This window comes from Sorex araneus, chromosome 3 (assembly GCF_027595985.1).
Source record: "Sorex araneus isolate mSorAra2 chromosome 3, mSorAra2.pri, whole genome shotgun sequence".
Classification (NCBI taxonomy): Eukaryota; Metazoa; Chordata; class Mammalia; order Eulipotyphla; family Soricidae; genus Sorex; species Sorex araneus.
In genome coordinates, this window is record NC_073304.1 from 146,851,470 (window position 1) to 146,868,402 (window position 16,933).

General features: G+C 41.6%; 1 protein-coding gene across 1 annotated transcript in view; it reads right to left on the reverse strand.

Moving 5' to 3' along the window:
* Nucleotides 1–1,294: 1,294 nt before the first annotated feature.
* The window catches only part of GDAP2 (ganglioside induced differentiation associated protein 2), a 179,616-nt gene continuing 163,977 nt past the window's right edge, over nt 1,295–16,933 (reverse strand). Inside the window, exons 14-15 of the transcript XR_008629100.1 lie at nt 3,453–3,643; nt 1,295–1,486 (exon numbers count right to left, since the gene is read on the reverse strand). The gene's annotated coding sequence lies outside the window, so the exon portion shown is untranslated. The remainder of the gene's footprint in view (nt 1,487–3,452; nt 3,644–16,933) is intronic.

The window sequence follows — 16,933 nt, forward strand, 5'->3', positions numbered from 1 at the left end:
AGGGATCACTCTTGGTGTGATTTGGGGACCCTATGGGAGTCCAGAAATCGAACCCAGGAGGACCATGTGCAAGGCAAGCTCCCTGCTTGCTATAATATCTCTCCAGCCTCTGTACTTATCATCTGAGATCTTTTGACTTCCAAGTCACATCTCAACAAATAGGGACAGATCAGATGAGGGACAAAGCTGCCCTCAGAGCCACTCGGAAGCACACGCCCTCTAGAGGCTGAGCAGTGTGAAAGCTATTTGGTGACGCAGGGTCCAAAAAATAACTTGTTTCAAAAGCTTTTCTGAGTAATTCCATTTAGGGACAAGATAGGGAATCATGATGACAATGAAGAATTGAGATTTAATAAGATAAATGAAATTATGTTCAGCAACAATATTTAAAGAAATAAGTATGTATGTCAATAGTTTAAAGTCATATGTCAGAAAACTATTGTGATACAATAGTTTTGTGATACAACGTAATAAGATGAACCCATCCCCGCCCCTCCCTTAATACACAAAATCAAATATAAATCTCTGAAATATGTGTAATAATATATAGTAGATGTATATCATTCAAAAACCCAAAAGGCACTAAAGGCGATATCGTGAAAAATAGAGTTTCTCCTACACCTATTCTTTAGTATCTAAGTTATTCTCTTTGAATACAACTACTATAAGTGATTTGTTTTTCTGGAGATATTCTAAATATCTCCATGCCTTTGAAAAAGCATACTTTGTAAACCATTTAAAATTTCTGAATTCAAGTAAATTCCAGTGATCTGGAAAATTCACTTAGGTGGAATTGCTTACTTATTTCTGAACAGTTCTGGGTGAAGTGGGCATTCCTGAGTGTGAACAGTTTACTGACTGGGGTGGGGAGCAGAGTCTTGAGAGAAAGGGTCATTATCAGCCAGAGAGGTGATGGAAAAGACTTTCCCTTTTGAGGAAATGAAGAAGTTCTGACTGTTTTCAGTGATTTTCTAGAAGATCTGGTTTTCATTTGAAAATTTCATTCCCTCAAGCTTTTAAAATCCTATAAGAGGTGGTGGTAGGAGCATTCAGAATAGGATGAGGTACCAAAATTGATTTTGGAATACGATGAGGTACCCAAAAAATGATCCTCAACTATAAGTATTTATAATTTAATTGCTTTTGCTTTTTTAAAGGTAAGATGTTCACAAATTGTTGGTATATAAAGTATAACATTGGCTATAAGAGAATTTATTAATTTATTTATTGTGCACTAAGGTAGTTATTATTGAATGGAACTCAGAAAGAAGTGAAAGACAGGAATAAGTGCTCAAGAGAGAACATGAGTTTCTCCAGAGTGGGGAAAAAACAAGCAAAAAAACATTGAGACAAGCAAAGAGATGTGTGTTCAAGGGAGAACATGGGCTTGAAGAGCATGCCTAAAGAATTGAGAATGCTGGAAGACAGATTATTTGGAGTTGAAGGAATCCAGGAGAACATCATGGAGGTATTCCTTGAGATAACCCTGCAAAGAAAAGTAGAACTTCAACAAGATAAAAGTCAGGAGGAGGAACACGCATAACACACACATGTATGGAACTGCAAAATGATACTTTGGGGAAAACTAAATGGTATGATGATTTGGAGTTTATTCACTTTCTTTTCTGGAACATGGAAAGCTTGTTTCCAGAATCTGGTGTTAGAGTTGCAACTGGTCATTAGCTTGCAAACCCCTGGGGTACCTTGGATGGGAGCCAAGGTTTTGTCCTTTAAAGTTGGGAGAATCCAACGGTCTCATTTGCAAGAGAAGCCAACTGTCTCCTCTACCCTGACTCCAGCCAGGCTGCTCTTGGGAGCTCTTTACTGGCCTTCTGTGCCTAACCCATGATTCTAGTTCCACCTCCTTCTTTTCCTGGAACTGTCCCTCATTTTTTGATAGTTTTTGGAAAAATATGCCTAGAATGTTCCCAGAATGCCAGGTCATCTGCTCGCTCTGGCTTGGGTTAACTCATGGCTGCCTTATTTTCCCAGTGCAGAGAGTCCTCGAAGCTGCAGCCATTTCCAGAGGAAAGGGACAATGCCAGAAGGTGAATTTTCCGGAAGGGGGGGTTGCATATTCTGACATAGTCCCTTTCAAGCTTTCCCAGGGATAAGACTGGACCAAGACCATGTGTTTGACATTTACCTCTGGCAGAAGCTCATGAGGTCTCATGGACTAGATAGATGGATTTGATTAATGACAGAGTCGGGAAAATTTTCTTGTTTGGGGCTGGAAGGATGCTTTCCTAGGTGTTGGGGGACCTCTGCGTGCCTCTGTCAAGCACGAGACAGCATAGTGAGAAGCACTGTCTTCCCTAGACGGCAAATTTCTTTCTTTCTTTCTTTCTTTCTTTCTTTCTTTCTTTCTTTCTTTCTTTCTTTCTTTCTTTCTTTCTTTCTTTCTTTCTTTCTTTCTTTCTTTCTTTCTTTCTTTCTTTCTTTCTCTCTCTCTCTCTCTCTCTCTCTCTCTCTCTCTCTCTTTCTTTCTTTCTTTCTTTCTTTCTTTCTTTCTTTCTTTCTTTCTTTCTTTCTTTCTTTCTTTTTCTCTCTCTCTCTCTCTCTTCCTCCCTCCCTCCCTCCCTCCCTCCCTCCCTCCCTCCCTCCCTCCCTCCCTCCCTTCCTTCCTTCCTTCCTTCCTTCCTTCCTTCCTTCCTTCCTTCCTTCCTTCCTTCCTTCCTTCCTTCCTTCCTTCCTTCCTTCCTTCCTTTTCTTTCCTTCTCCCTCCCTCCCTCCCTCCCTTACCCTTCCTTCTTTCTTCTTTTTCTCCTTTCTTTCTCTTTCTCCTTCCCTTCCTTCCCCTCCCTTACTTCTTTCCCTCTTTTCTCTCCTTCTTCCCTGCCCCCTTCATTCCTACTTCCTCCCTCCATACCTCTTCCTCCATCTCTTTCTCTTTTTTTTTAATCTTTCATTTAATTGCCATGAGATTCAGTTACAAAGCTTTCGTATTTGAGTTTCAGTCATACAATGATTGAACACCCATCCCTCCACCAGTGCACATTCTCCACAACCAATACCCCAGTACCCCACCCCAGCCCACCCCTCCCACTGTCTCTATGGCAGACAATTTCTCCCATACTCTCTCTCTACTTTTGGTCATTATGGTTTGCTCGAATTTTTCCACCACCATTCAAGCCTCTTTTCCAGGGGCAAATGCTAGATAACTTATTTCCCACTGCTTATCATGAATATTATGAGAGGTCGCACTGCCGCAAAAGTGGCCAAGTGCTTCTGAAATTCTAAAATTATAAATGGCTGGGGTCCAGAGACACCTCTGTAAGGAGCTAATCCAATTTGGGGGTCTCTAGATCAAGGCCATTGATTTGCTGAGATGGCGCCCAGAGGCAGATCATGGGCGTGACAGCCAGGACCCAAGAGGGCTGGGAGATGGGAAGGGATGGCCCGACTCCTCTGCTGCCATGTGGCCTGGAGTCCTAGTCCTGGAACTCGCATACCTGGATTTTGCTTCAGGAAGCTCGTGGCTGCTGGGGTTTCATCTCGAGCAGGCAGACAAGGCACACCCGCTCCATCTGAGGTGCCCCGTGGAACTGACTGGGTACGGGTCCGGAGAGATCTCTGGCGAGCTGCTTTCTCCCGGGATTCACTGCTGTGTCTCTCTTTCTCTTTCTTTATCTCTTTCTTTGTCCTTTAAAAACAGATTATTTACAGACTTTCTTTCTTTCTCTTTATCTGTTTCTTTCTTAAAAAATATAGATCAATTACAGACATATGGAGAACCCTGGGAATTACATAATTTAATTCTATTTTATGCTGAAACCCCCCAGTATCTTAGATATGCTCCTATAGTTTCAGATTCATAAACACTATGCCTGGTTCATGATCGGTGTCCTCCATAAATATGTGTTGAATGAAGACCGTCCAGTGTCTCCTGAAAGCTTCCAGAAACTGAACTGAGTTCAATTCCTTCCTTGGCACATGTTTCTAAATATTATGGAGAAAATACTTTGAAAGTGATAAATTTATGTTAAATTTTAAGTCACTCATGATCATGTTTCTTATCAACAATAATTATGGTTTTAAAAAATGGACATCAGGGGCGGCACCAGTCCCGCTTGCCACTGAGATGTGAATCCGGTTGGAGGCCGCACGTGTGCGGCCTCACCGCAGCTGCACGAGCATGATTCCGGAGGCCAGCTAAACTACTTTTGATACCGGCAGCTCCTTGCAGAATGTCTCCAGAGTGAGAACTAAGCTGCGGTCCCATGCCTGCCCAGGAGGGGAAAGGTTTTTCTCTCGCAAGCCTTTTCCTTGTGGGGGAGGGGAAGGGCGTGGTGACCGCCATACTATGAGGACCACTAATGAGAGATACAAGCTTGCAATGATCCAATTTCTGGAAGAAATTTCCCTGGACTTAGTTGCTAAAATACAGAAATCCATGTATTTTCACCATAGGTCTGACTCTAATGGGGAACTCCTAACAATAATAGTGAGTTTTGTTGTTGAAATGTTGAATGTAACCAAAATAAAGAGAAAGTAAAGTGAAATTTATCAGTTACCCCAGCAGGCAGCGGGGGAGGGAGGGGGAGAGGGAGAAGGATGGGAGGTATACTGGGTTGTTTTTTTTTTTGGTGGTGGAATATGGGCACTGATGAAGGGATGGTTGTTTCAGCATTGTATAACTGAGACTTAAGCCTGAAAGCATTGTAATTTCCCACATGGTGATTCAATAAAAAAAATAAATAAATAAAATAAAATAATAATAAAAAATGGCGATCAAATGCTCCCCTAAGGCGCATAACTAATTTAGTAAGACTTGCTATTTGAAAGAAAAATGAAATATAAATCAAAACAAAAACAAAATTTATGGTCTATATTAGGAATGGAGATACAAAAGAGAAAATATTACTTAATAATTTAATTGTTTTATATTGTTATATAACTTACATGCTATTTTTTAAATTAAAATTTGTTTTTAATCTTACAAATAAATTTGGGAAGCATTGACACCTTGATAATATTGAATCTTCCAAACTAGAAATACAGGGGCAAAGTAATAGTACAGCCGGTAGGGCATTTGCCTTACATGCAGCAGACCCAGGTTCAATCCTCAGCATCCCATATGGTCGCCCAAGCGCTGCCAGGAGTGATTCCTTAATGCAGATCCAGGAGTAGTCCCTGATCATCGCCAGGTATGACCCAAAAAGAAAGATAAACACCAAAAAACCAACTACAAGTACAATATATTTTTCCATTTATCTAGGTCTTTAATTTCACTCTTTTAATTTCGTTCTTTCCCCTACATCATATCTGATAGTCAACCCATTCTTGGCATACAACTGGGAAGAAAGTGAAGACTGATCAAAAGGATGGCTTGAAGAACACCTGGCATTCATAGTTGGAAAAAGAACGCTAGGAACAGAATGGTTTCTTCTATAAAGACTTTCCAAACTTAAACTGAATCTGAAAGGATTCTAAAAGAAATTCATCTCAAAACTTTTTATTTATTTATTTATTTATTTATTTATTTATTTATTTATTGTTTTGGAGTCACACTCAGCTGAGCTCAGGGCTTACTCCTGCCTTTATGCTCAGTCATCACTCCTGGTGAGCTCAGGAACATGGCGTTCCAGGGATCTAGTCCAGGTTAGCCAGATACAAGGCAAAATCCCTACCCATTATCTATCTTTCCAGCCACAGGAATTCTCAGATTTTTTATGAGAAAATTTCTCTTTCCCTGACCATCCAGGACTATATTTTATTTTCCCTTATGACCCATACAATTTTATAAGATATGTATGTTTTGTTTTCCTCACTGAAAACATGGTAACTGATAATGTCCCTCTTTCAAATTTTAACCTGACAGTGAATTTTATGTTATTTTGTGCAATTCAAAATTGCCTTGGTAGAAATTCATTTATTGGGTTCTGTGTAAGTGAAGCATAATCTTCAGCACCACTCCTTTAGTTTGGGGTTAACTAGAGTGTCATTCAGATTAAAGTTGGAAAGACTTTATAGAATGCACTATTCTGTTCATAGTGTAATGTTCTAGCTATGAATGTCATATAACAAACAAGCCATCCTTCAGTCATCAGTTTCTACTTTCTGCAAGTCCTGTGCCAAGAGTAAACTGTTTATTATATGGGATGTGGTGAAAGAATGCTTTCCAGGTGTGAGTTATAATATGAAGTGAACATGATGATAGTTTATGCCTTAATATAATTAATTGTAACACACCTATGTAAGAATAGCCTAAGAGAAAATAACAAGTGAGCATTATAAAAATTGATATTAGATTGATAATAAAACGATAATAAAGACAAAAGACTTGCTATAATGTCTTTAAAAGTTTCTTCCAACTAGACGATCAATGAGAAAGAGAAAATAAGACTCAAAGAAGACTGGAAGCTTATCTAATGTATCTTTTTTTTTCACCTCAAGACTAAATCCACTCTTATCAATACTACCACTGGTCACTTTTTCTTCAATTTTCAGAGGTTATTATAAAGTTGTTATTGTATTTGACTTATGCACTCGGATATTGTTTGTTTGCTCATTTCTCTCTTCTTTTATGACAAACACTCGATGAACAATTCTTTCCATGATTGTTTCCTCTTTTACCTTACTCTACAATCTTACCATGCATACTGTGTAAAAACACAAAAAAGAAAGGGGCGAGGAGGGGAGCACCTCACCGCACTGGGCACAGGGCACAGGGCAGCGGTGCTGTCTCTCCTGCTGCCCGCGTTCGGTAGTCTCCAGCCGCTTCCCCCACCCCGGGGAGGTTGATGGCGATAATGAGGCAGGCGAAGGAAGGAACGGAGCCAAGCTGGTTGATCTCAGTTGCAGTTTATTCCAATCTCCTCTCTATAACCCTCCCATCTCTTTCTCTCTGCTTCTTCCCCGAACTCCCTCTTACAGCCTCCTTAAATCCCCCAGCATCAGGGGTCAGGGCTTACACATAGGTGTGGTCACAATCAATAGGGGTAAAGTTCTTTCCCTTAGGGGATGCTTCTTCTAGGACAGATTCTCTTTCAGCAGGACACCCACCCAATAGTGGAATCCCATGGGTGTGTTTCTCCTCTCCTTGCCCAACTAACATATAAGTATTCATAATATTAATCATTTTGTATGGACATAGCAAGAGATGCATTAAGCTTATAGAATTGCTCTTCTGGGGTCATCTCGATCTCAGACTACAGTGCTCAGGCCAGATTAGTCTTTCCTATCCCTAGCAGGGTCCTAGTCTCGTCGTTTCTTTTGGATCATGACCTGACATGTCCATGACCAAGCTCTTAACATATAGTTAAGCATTAGGCACTTTGGCCAGGCCCATCTCGATGCCAGGGTAGCACATAACTCACCGCTTGCCCTGCGTCCGTCCTGTCCCTCATCGGGACCCTGCTTTTGGAGGTGCTAGGAAGTAAGAGCAGCTGAGGCTTAAGTCCAGAAAGCAGATGCCCGGGAGTGAATAATATTTGAAGCCAATTAAATCCCATGTTACCAAAGCATATTAATAAATGTCTTTCTTTGTTCATACAAAAAGGACATTGTTTTAAAGAAAACTATTCAAAAGACATAAGGAGAGGAGAAAGGCGATATTAACTTACAATACAAGTTCACTGTCCTAGCAAGGTCTGACCTTACAAATTAACAGAGTGATTAGGGGAAGAGCTGATTAACTAGTAGGGGAAGAGAGCATAGAAGTGATTATGGGATGGGAGTGACTCGGGAAGCACCTTGATGGGCGTGACTGATATACCTAAGCTCCTAGTGGCAAGGGGACCAGGACATACCAATGTAGTCTAGAATTGTCTAGAGATTATTACCAGATATGCCCAAACTCTGTGGCAAGGGAGAAAGGACAAACCAATGATATCCTACACATATAGCATATTTTACATTATAGTTCCCAAATTTGTTTTATCTCTAAAATCAACTGCCCTCCTAACTATCAGATTCTTAAAGGTGGCTGGGGAAAGGTAAAGAAGCATTAATACAAAACTTAAAGTGAAAAGAAGTTTTTAAAGGTCAGAATGGAAAGTTCTGGAAAGGAGGAGGCCTAAGAGGTAGAAGGGGAAAGAGGAGCTAAGCTAAATGTGAATAGAAAGCCCAAGAGAATGCACTTTTGCAGCTTCTGAAATGAGGAAAAAGGAAGGCAGAACAAGAGGGCAAAATTATTAAGATAATATTAGCATTATATGATATTAAGATGCTATTAGCATTAGGGCTAGAGTGATAGTTCAGTGAGTAGGGTATTTGCCTTGAATGTGGCTGACCCAGGTTTGATCCCTAGCATCTCATCTGGTCCTTGAGCACCACCAGGAGTAATTCCTGAGTGCAGAGCCAGGTAGAGCCAGGAGTAACACCAGAACATCACATATCACTTGTATCACTTGTCATACTGTTGCTCATCGATTTGCTCAAGTGGGTGCCAGTAACGTCTCCATTAGTCCCTGTCACGTGCTAGTGTAGCCCAATGGCATCTGCTTGCTCCAGGAACACAAAGAGCCTCAAACCATTTGTTCAGGGTCTTGGTGAAGAAGTCTGACCATCTCGTAGGTGGGCAGCTGCAAAGTATTTATTACAAAGGCGGCGTGCAGGAGGGGGAGATGCAATGATGTTGTTCTGTTGTCCGCGGGCTCTTGGGGGAAGTTCTCTCTTGCATGCACCGCTCGTGTTCAGTGTTCTTGAGCCACTGTGTATGGACCAGATTGGGACGGCTCCTCCTTGTGCTCTGCTTCTGTGTGTGCTGCTGTGCTCTCGTCTGTCTGTCTCTCTGTCTCTGTTGTCTCTCCCCTGGTCTCTTCCGACCTCTCTCTGTCTCTGCTTTTGTGTCTTCTTCTGTCTGTGTTGTCTCCTTCACTTCTGTGTCTTCTACTGTCTCCCCTGTCTTCCCCCACAGTCTTAGTTTATATAGCAAATTGCATAGGGTGGTAACACAAAGGTGGGTTGAACATTAACAAATCAACAAAGAGTAAGACCATTTCTCAAGGAGATTAACAAAATCTCAATTAAGGAGATTACTAGGAAATCTGTTCAAGGGTGGGGTCCAAACAAAGGTGTGTCAGAGTGTGTCCCTTTCTTCCTTCCTCAGCTAGTAATACACTTATATAGTTATAGTAAATTTAGTTCTAGTATTTCTAGCAATGTCCTTCTGTATGAGCACAGTAAGAGATATATCAGACTTAGAGTTTGGTTCTTCCTGAGGACATTCACTATATATTCCAGACCACAGTCCTCAGGCCAGGTTAGTCTTCCTAACCCCAGCAGGGTCCTAGTCTCGTCGTTACTTTTGGATCATGACAGCATTTGTCTATGACCATGCTCTCAACTTATAGTTGAGTATTGTGGTGCTTTGGCCTGGCCCATTTCGATGCCAGGGTAGCTCACAGCTTGCCCTGGGTCCATTCCGTCCCTCGTTGGGACCCTGATTTTGGGGTGCTAGGAACTAAGAGCAACTGAGTGGAGAAAGCAGATGCCCAGGAGTAAATATTATTGGAGTCAATCAGCTCCCAAGTTATAAAGCATATATTAACTGTCTTCCTGTGTCCATACAGAAAGGACATTGCTTTAAGGTAAACTAAGTTCCCTGTGGCAAGGCTAAAAGGACAAACTCCATGTTATCCTACAGTCAGCCACGTGTTCTTTTGACATCCTGTGGAATCCAGTCAGTAACAGCTCTAGTCCAGCATCATATATATATATATATACAATTATATATAATGATTCATTATATATTATGCATCATATAGATTATATATATTAGCATCTATATAACTCTGAAGGGCATTTAATATTTATTATGGTTTTGATGTCTTAGAGGAAATGAGATGTGGGAGGGAGATGGCATAGCAGCAGGTAAGGCGCTTGCTTTACATGTAGTCAACCTGGGTCTGATACCTGGCCTCCCATATGATGGTCCCCTGATCATGGCAACTTGTGGCCTAAAAAACAAAACCAAAGGGAGATATGATGGCTGTTAGGGAAAGGTTAGATGATAATTAAATAATTTGTTCACCTAACACAAGTAATCTTGTTCTCTGTCACTGAATAATGAAAATTAAATGATAAGAAAATAAATAAAGCCAGAGGAATAGTACAAAAGTAGTAATTTGTCTGTATGTAGCTGATCTGGATTTGGTCCCTAGCATCCCATATGTTCCCTGGATCCATGCCAAGAGTGATCCTTAGCACAGAGCCAGTAATCCTTGAGTACCACCAGTGTAGCCCCCAAATAAAAACAAACAAAGAAAATAATTGTGCTAAGGGCTCCTGACTCCATCTTCATTCCACTCCTAGCCTGTCAGTCCGAAGGAAACTCCTCACCATTGTTCCAAGGATCAAGTGTAACCCAATAACAAGAACAGACCATAAACAAACTGTTCGGCCTCCTGAATCATCAACTCTTCACTGGGATTTGTCCCTTTTAACTGCAAGCCATTGTTCCTCATGACTGTAAACCAGCTTAAACATTAACTAGCTTATTTTGCTTCTGTAACTTGCTTGGCTAATCACAGCTCCCATAGCCTCTTACTCACTGAATCCATTGTCTGACTAGGAAATGATTTTTTGCCTTTGTAAACTTATCTCTGTCTGGCCTTGAGGGCTGTGAGTTCTCTGGGATACCTGTCTGCCCGTGGTCCCAGGCTTCTGTAACAAAGACTTCCGATTCGACCTTCGAGTGTGCTACCATCTGCTTCTCTTGAATTTACAGCACAGTAATGTCCTCAACTTGACTGCAACTTACTGGTGCTTCAGGAGAGGATAAAGCAAATGGAGCCTTAAGGTTTAGCCAACTGGCACTCTGCTTGCTGACAAATTCCTTGTTGCCTAAGAGTAGGGTGTCCAGAAGGAGGACTAAGAATGGCATGCCTTTCTTCCTCAGAATTGCACGTTTATGTACCTGAACATTGACATGGCTGTCTTTGTCTAAGGCACCAGAGCAGGAGAGAACATTATAATGTACCCCTTTGCCAGTTTACAGAAGTGCAGAGGGACATTAGAAGAGGCAGAAACTAATACTCAAGACTGCTTCCCAAATCATTTGCAAGACGTTTGTTTTCCTCCCAAGGTGCAGGTCAAGAGTTACTTCATGGAAATCCTTTGGCAATAAAACTAGGAGTGGAGAATTAGTGCTTCCCTTAACAAGGGTAAACAAGCAAAATAAATGCATTGTAGGGGTTGGAGCAATAGCACAGTGGGTAGAGCATTTGCCTTGCACACAGCCGACCCAGGTTCAATTCCCAGCATCCCATATGGTCCCCTGGGCACCGCCAGGAGTATTTCCTGAGTGCATGAGCCAAGAGTAACCCCTGTGCATCACTGGGTGTGATCCAAAAAGCAAAAAAAATGCATTGTGATAGAATAATAACTTTAGGGACTAGTTATTTCACAGGTTTAACAGAACAGAGTATTGAAAGCTAATGAAAACATAATAGCATGGAAGAAAATTATTGTAGCAGTAACAGTATTTACCAATCTGAGATAAGAGAGGCTACCAGATATCTAGAGGAAGCCCACAGTCTAAAGTAAAGGGGCAAAAAGTACATCTGTGGCTGCATTTAGTCTCCCAGAGAAACGGATGTACTTTAGATTCTCTGGCTCACATCTGACTTAGATACCATGTTTATTGAGTCATTTATATGTTTGCAAAGCTGAGGAACAGAACTGACAACCTCAAGAAAAACATATTATGGGTATTCACTCTAACTTAAATATCCTAGAATAAGGAGGAGTTAAATAATCTATAGGTCTGTACATATATCTTGTGTTAATTTTGTCTACAGGATAGTATCACTGTCACTGTCACTGTCATCCCGTTGTTCATTGATTTGCTCGAGCGGGCAGCAGTAACGTCTCTATTGCAAGACTTGTTACCATTTTTGGCATATTGAATACACCACAGGGAGCTTACCAGGCTCTGCCATGCGGGCGGGCTACTCTTGGTAGCTTGCCGGGCTCTCCGAGAGGGATGGAGGAATTGAACCTGGTCGGCCGTGTGCAAGGCAAATGCCCTACCCGCTGTGCTATCGCTCTAGCCCTATACAGAATAGTAAGTTCTGAAAACTAATCATCCATAATTATGTTAATTACGTATTCTATAATAGTGTAACTAGGATAGTGTACCTATTATATTCAAGTGGAATGGAATAAAAACTCAACACATTTAGAATTCTCTCTCTTTTTGCGGGGAGGGGGACCACATCCCACAGTACTCAAGGCTTACTTCTGACTCTGCACTGCACTCAGGGATCACTGCTGACAGTGCTTAGGGGAACCTTACAGGGCACAGGGGATTGAACTTGGGTCATCTATGTGCAAAGCAAATACCTATCCACTGTACTATCTCTCCAGCCCCAATATTTGGAAATTTTCAAAGCCAATGTACATCTAGGATTTTCTAAGACCACAAAAGCAACCTCCCTCTCCTTTTCCCTAGGATTTTCCTTTTCCTATTTTTTTTTGAAGCATCATGATTTACAGTACCCTTCACGATAGGGTTTTCTATACATACCCATCCAATGCCCCACACCCCACTGGAGTGTCGGCTTCCCTCCGCCGTTGTCTCAAGGTTCTCTCCTGTTCATTGCCCTTCCATTTCTTGATCTTCAGACTTTCCTTTTAGTCTTCCTCATTCAGCTACAGTGAACCCTCTGCTAACAACAGTAGATGCCCAGAAGCATTTCAATGCCAATGATTAGATTTGGCTGTCAGGAGTTAAATCAAAGTGAATGCCACAAATTCCACTAATTGCCATGAACACCCGGAAGAGCTCTTCCACAGGAAAGCCTGCTCTGGTGCTCTTCAACACTCTGAGAAGCAAGCAAGTGTCTCAGAGTCTGAAACTGCTGAGGCAACGGCTGAGGGGGAGAAAGACAAATTTACAAACAAAGCTGCATGTTTCATCTTAAAAACTTGGGGAGTGGGGCTGGAGCCATAGCACAGGGTGTTTGCCTTGCCCGCGGCTGACCCGAGTTTGATTCCCAGCATCCCATATGGTCCCCTGAGCAGTGCCAGGAGTAATTCCTGAGTGCAGAGCCAGGAGTAACCCTTGTGCAACGCCGGGTGTGACCCAAAAAAGAAAAAAAAAAACCTTGGGGGAAGGGGAGAGTTGTTCAATTCAGTACATTGTGATATACTTCCATCAGAGCTTGGTATCAGGCCATATTCCAGGTTGTTTGTTCACCCAGTTCTATGAGAAAATCCCTTTCTTCACCCACCACCACCAACTGAAAAACTAGTGCTCTAATGTCACCACCAATTGTCCCAGGAGGGCATGCATGAAAAAGTCTTCATTGACTTTTAAATAAGAAGCACAGCCTGGGGGGTTGGCTTGAGGGCTAATGAAGAGCAAAATAGAAAAAAGACACCAATAAGTTCCAGCTGCAACAAATCAGCTCCTTGTATTTTAGGAAGATTATGTTCTTTCATCATGACATAGGACTTATTGTTTCCCATTGAGCAGGCCAGATTCTGTGAGCTGAAATTCAAATCATGGCTACAGCCCTTTGACCAGAATATGGATTGTTTTGATTCCCTTGATTCTTTTATCTTACTCTTAAGGTGTGTGCTTTATATTTAGTCACCAAGAAACTTCAAGTTTCAAGGACTGAAAATTTAGACAGGCTGTTTATTTCACATAAAAATAGATTAGAATTAAAGGAAGTTCTCATAAGTGACAAGAGATGGGTTTAATGTCAGTAGTGTATGTAAATACTTACATTGCTCTCTTATATCTTTAGAAATAATATCCATCCCAAAGGAGGAGGTCAGAAGCTTAGTAGAGAAGAGTAGGGTAACTTAGGAATGGAGGTATTCTATGGTTTTGGCTTGAGAAATAGGAGAGGAATGAAGAAGCAGAGCTGGAAGGCTACAAACATGAAGGGTAAAACTTACAAATGTGTTAGCAAATCGGATGAAATAAACTGCTCACAAGCCAGGGGTCACAGTGGGCATGACAGTCCACCACCTTAGCCTCTCTTCACCTCCTGGTTGGAAACAGAACTTGCTAGTATGCAGCTTATAGGAGACATGTTCTCTTTAATCTACCCAGTGATCCTTTGGAACTGGGCATGCTAGAGTAGCATACTGAAAAATTCACATTTCTAGTTTTTCCTAAATGAAATAAAAAAGAGCAGATGATGTTGAACTAATATTTCACATGATACCAAATGACCAGAGTTCAGTGGTTACCACTTCTTTAAAAGTATTGCTTTGTTTAAATCTGTAACTGTACCCCATCTATACAATGGAATACTATGCAGCTGTTAGAAAAAAGGAGGTCAAGAATTTTGTAGTCAAGTGGATGGGCATGAAAAGTTTCATGCTGAGTGAAATGAGTCAGAAAGAGAGAGACAGACATAGAAAGATTGCACTCATCTATGGTATATAGAATAACAGAGTGGGAGACTAACACCCAAGAACTGTAGAAATAAGTACCAGGAGGTTGACTCCATGGCTTCGAGGCTGGCCTCACGTTCCGGGGAAAGGTCAACTCAGAGAAGCGATCACCAACTACATTGTAGTCGAAGGCCATGTGGGGGAAGGGAGTTGCGGGCTGAATGAGGGCTAGAGACTGAGCACAGCGGCCACTCAACACCTTTATTGCAAACCACAACAGCTAATTAGAGAGAGAAAACAGAAGGGAATGCCTTGCCACAGTGGCAGGGTGGGGTGGGGGGGAGATGGGATTGGGGAGGGTGGGAGGGACACTGGGTTTACGGGTGGTGGAGAATGGGCACTGGTGAAGGGATGGGTTCCCAAACTTTGTATGAGGGAAGTATAAGCACAAAAGTGTATAAATCTGTAACTGTACCCTCACGGTGATTCTCTAATTAAAAATAAATAAATTAAAAAAAAAATAAATCTGTAACTGTACCCTCACAGTGATTCTCTAATTAAAAATAAATAAATTATTTAAAAAAAAAAAGATAGTCCCATTTGTTAATCTCTGTTTACACTTGCTTGGTCAGTGACATGTCATCTTTGAAGATACCTTTAGCCTCAATGTCGTGGAGGGTTTTGCAACCTTGTCTTTAATGCACTTTATGGATTCTGGTCTGATGTTGAGGTTTTTAATCCATTTTGATTTAATTTTTGTGCATTGTGTTAGGTAGAGGTCTGAGCCCATTTTTTGCATGTAGTTGTCCAGTTTTGCCAGCATCATTTGTTAAAGAGGCTTTCCTTGCTGTACTTCACATTTCTTACTTTCTTATCAAAGATTCACTGTATCACTGTCATCCATTGCTCATAGATTGTTTGAGCGGGTGCCAGTAATGTCTCCATTCATCCCTGTCAAAGATGAAATGATCAAAGATTAGATGATGCTATATTTTAGGGTGTGTAAGGATATTCAACCCTGTTCCATTGGCCTACTGCTCTGCCTTTCTTCCAGTACCATGCCGTTTTAATTATTACTGCTTTGTAGTAGAGTTTGAGGTTAGGGAAAGTAATGCCTCTCATCTTCCTTTTCCCCAGAATTGCTTTAGCTATTCGTGGGGGGTTGTTGTTCTATATGAATTTCAGGAGTGTTTGATCCACTTCTTTGAAGAATTTCATGGGTATCCTTATAGGGATCACATTGAATCTGTATAATGCTTTGGGGAGAATTGCCATTTTGACAATGTTAATTCTCCCAATCCATGAGCAGGGGATATGTTTCCATTTCCTCGTGTCCTCTTTTATCTTGTGAAGTAACATAATCTCATAACAGCCCTATGAAATAAGATATGTTATTATACATAGTTATTTAATTTTAGTGGCTACTTCTGAGGGGGTGCAGGGTGTTTGTCTTGCATGCAGCCAACCTGGGATTGATTCCTCTGTCCCTCTCGGAGAGCCCATCAAGCTACCAAGAATATCCTGCCCACACGGCAGAGCCTGGCAAGCTCCCCGTAGCATACTCGATATGCCAAATACAGTAATAACAAGTCTCATAATGGAGATGTTACTGGTGCCCGCTGGAGCAAATCAATGAACAATGGGATGACAGTGCTACAGTGCTACTTTTGAGGGGGAGTATTTGGGCCACACCTGGTGGTGCTCAGGGGCTGTTCCTGGCTCTGTGCTCAAAGGACCATATGCAGTGCCAGGAATTGAATTGGGGTGGCTGCATGCAAGACAAGTGCCTTACCCTATATTCTTTCTCTCTGGGGGTCATCAGGGTCACACCAAGTGATGCTGTGGGGAAGAAGTACATGTAAACTGGGGATAAACCCAGAGCCTTGCACTTGCAGGCCTGTGTTCTGCCACTTAAACTATGCCCTTAGCCTGGGTTATTATTCTTACTTACAGGCAAGGAAACGAAAGCACAGAGGTTAGCTAACTTACCTAGCTTTTTCTTAATAATGTAGTTGTGGTCTTCTCCAGGTGGTCTGGGACCCCACCATCAGGCTGCTCTTTAAGGTAGGGCACAGTCCTTCTAGAGCCAGGAACTTGCACCTTACATAGCACATAAATTTCTCACTTCTTCAGTCTCCTACTTCCCACTCTGCATGCACTCCTTTAGATTACTTCCTGTGAATTTGGTTTTGAGTCTGGCAGAATGAGTGGACCATATAACAGATGGACAGTCCTCTATGGAGAACACCTCTCCCCACAGGTCCTTAATGAAGAGCCAAGAAAAAAGACAAAGTCTCCCATGGGTAGTGTTTGATAATGAAGAGCACTTCCCAAAGGAGCAGCCTCTGATCACCTGCAGCTTCCTAGAAATGAAAGTTTTGGGAAACTCCTTCCAAATCTATTGAATCAGAATAGATTCAATTGTCTTAGTGCAGAGAGAATAGCAATCTGTGCTCTACTAAACCCTCTGAATGATTCTGATGCAGGCTAATATTTGAGAATCACAGTCACAGAAAGTCATATTTCTCTAAATTAAAGAGAGAAGGCAAGTCTTCAATGGGAAGAGATAACTTGCAGTCAAGTTGGTCTAGAAAAGCATAAACATAAAATCTCAAGGCTGGAGAAATAGTACAGA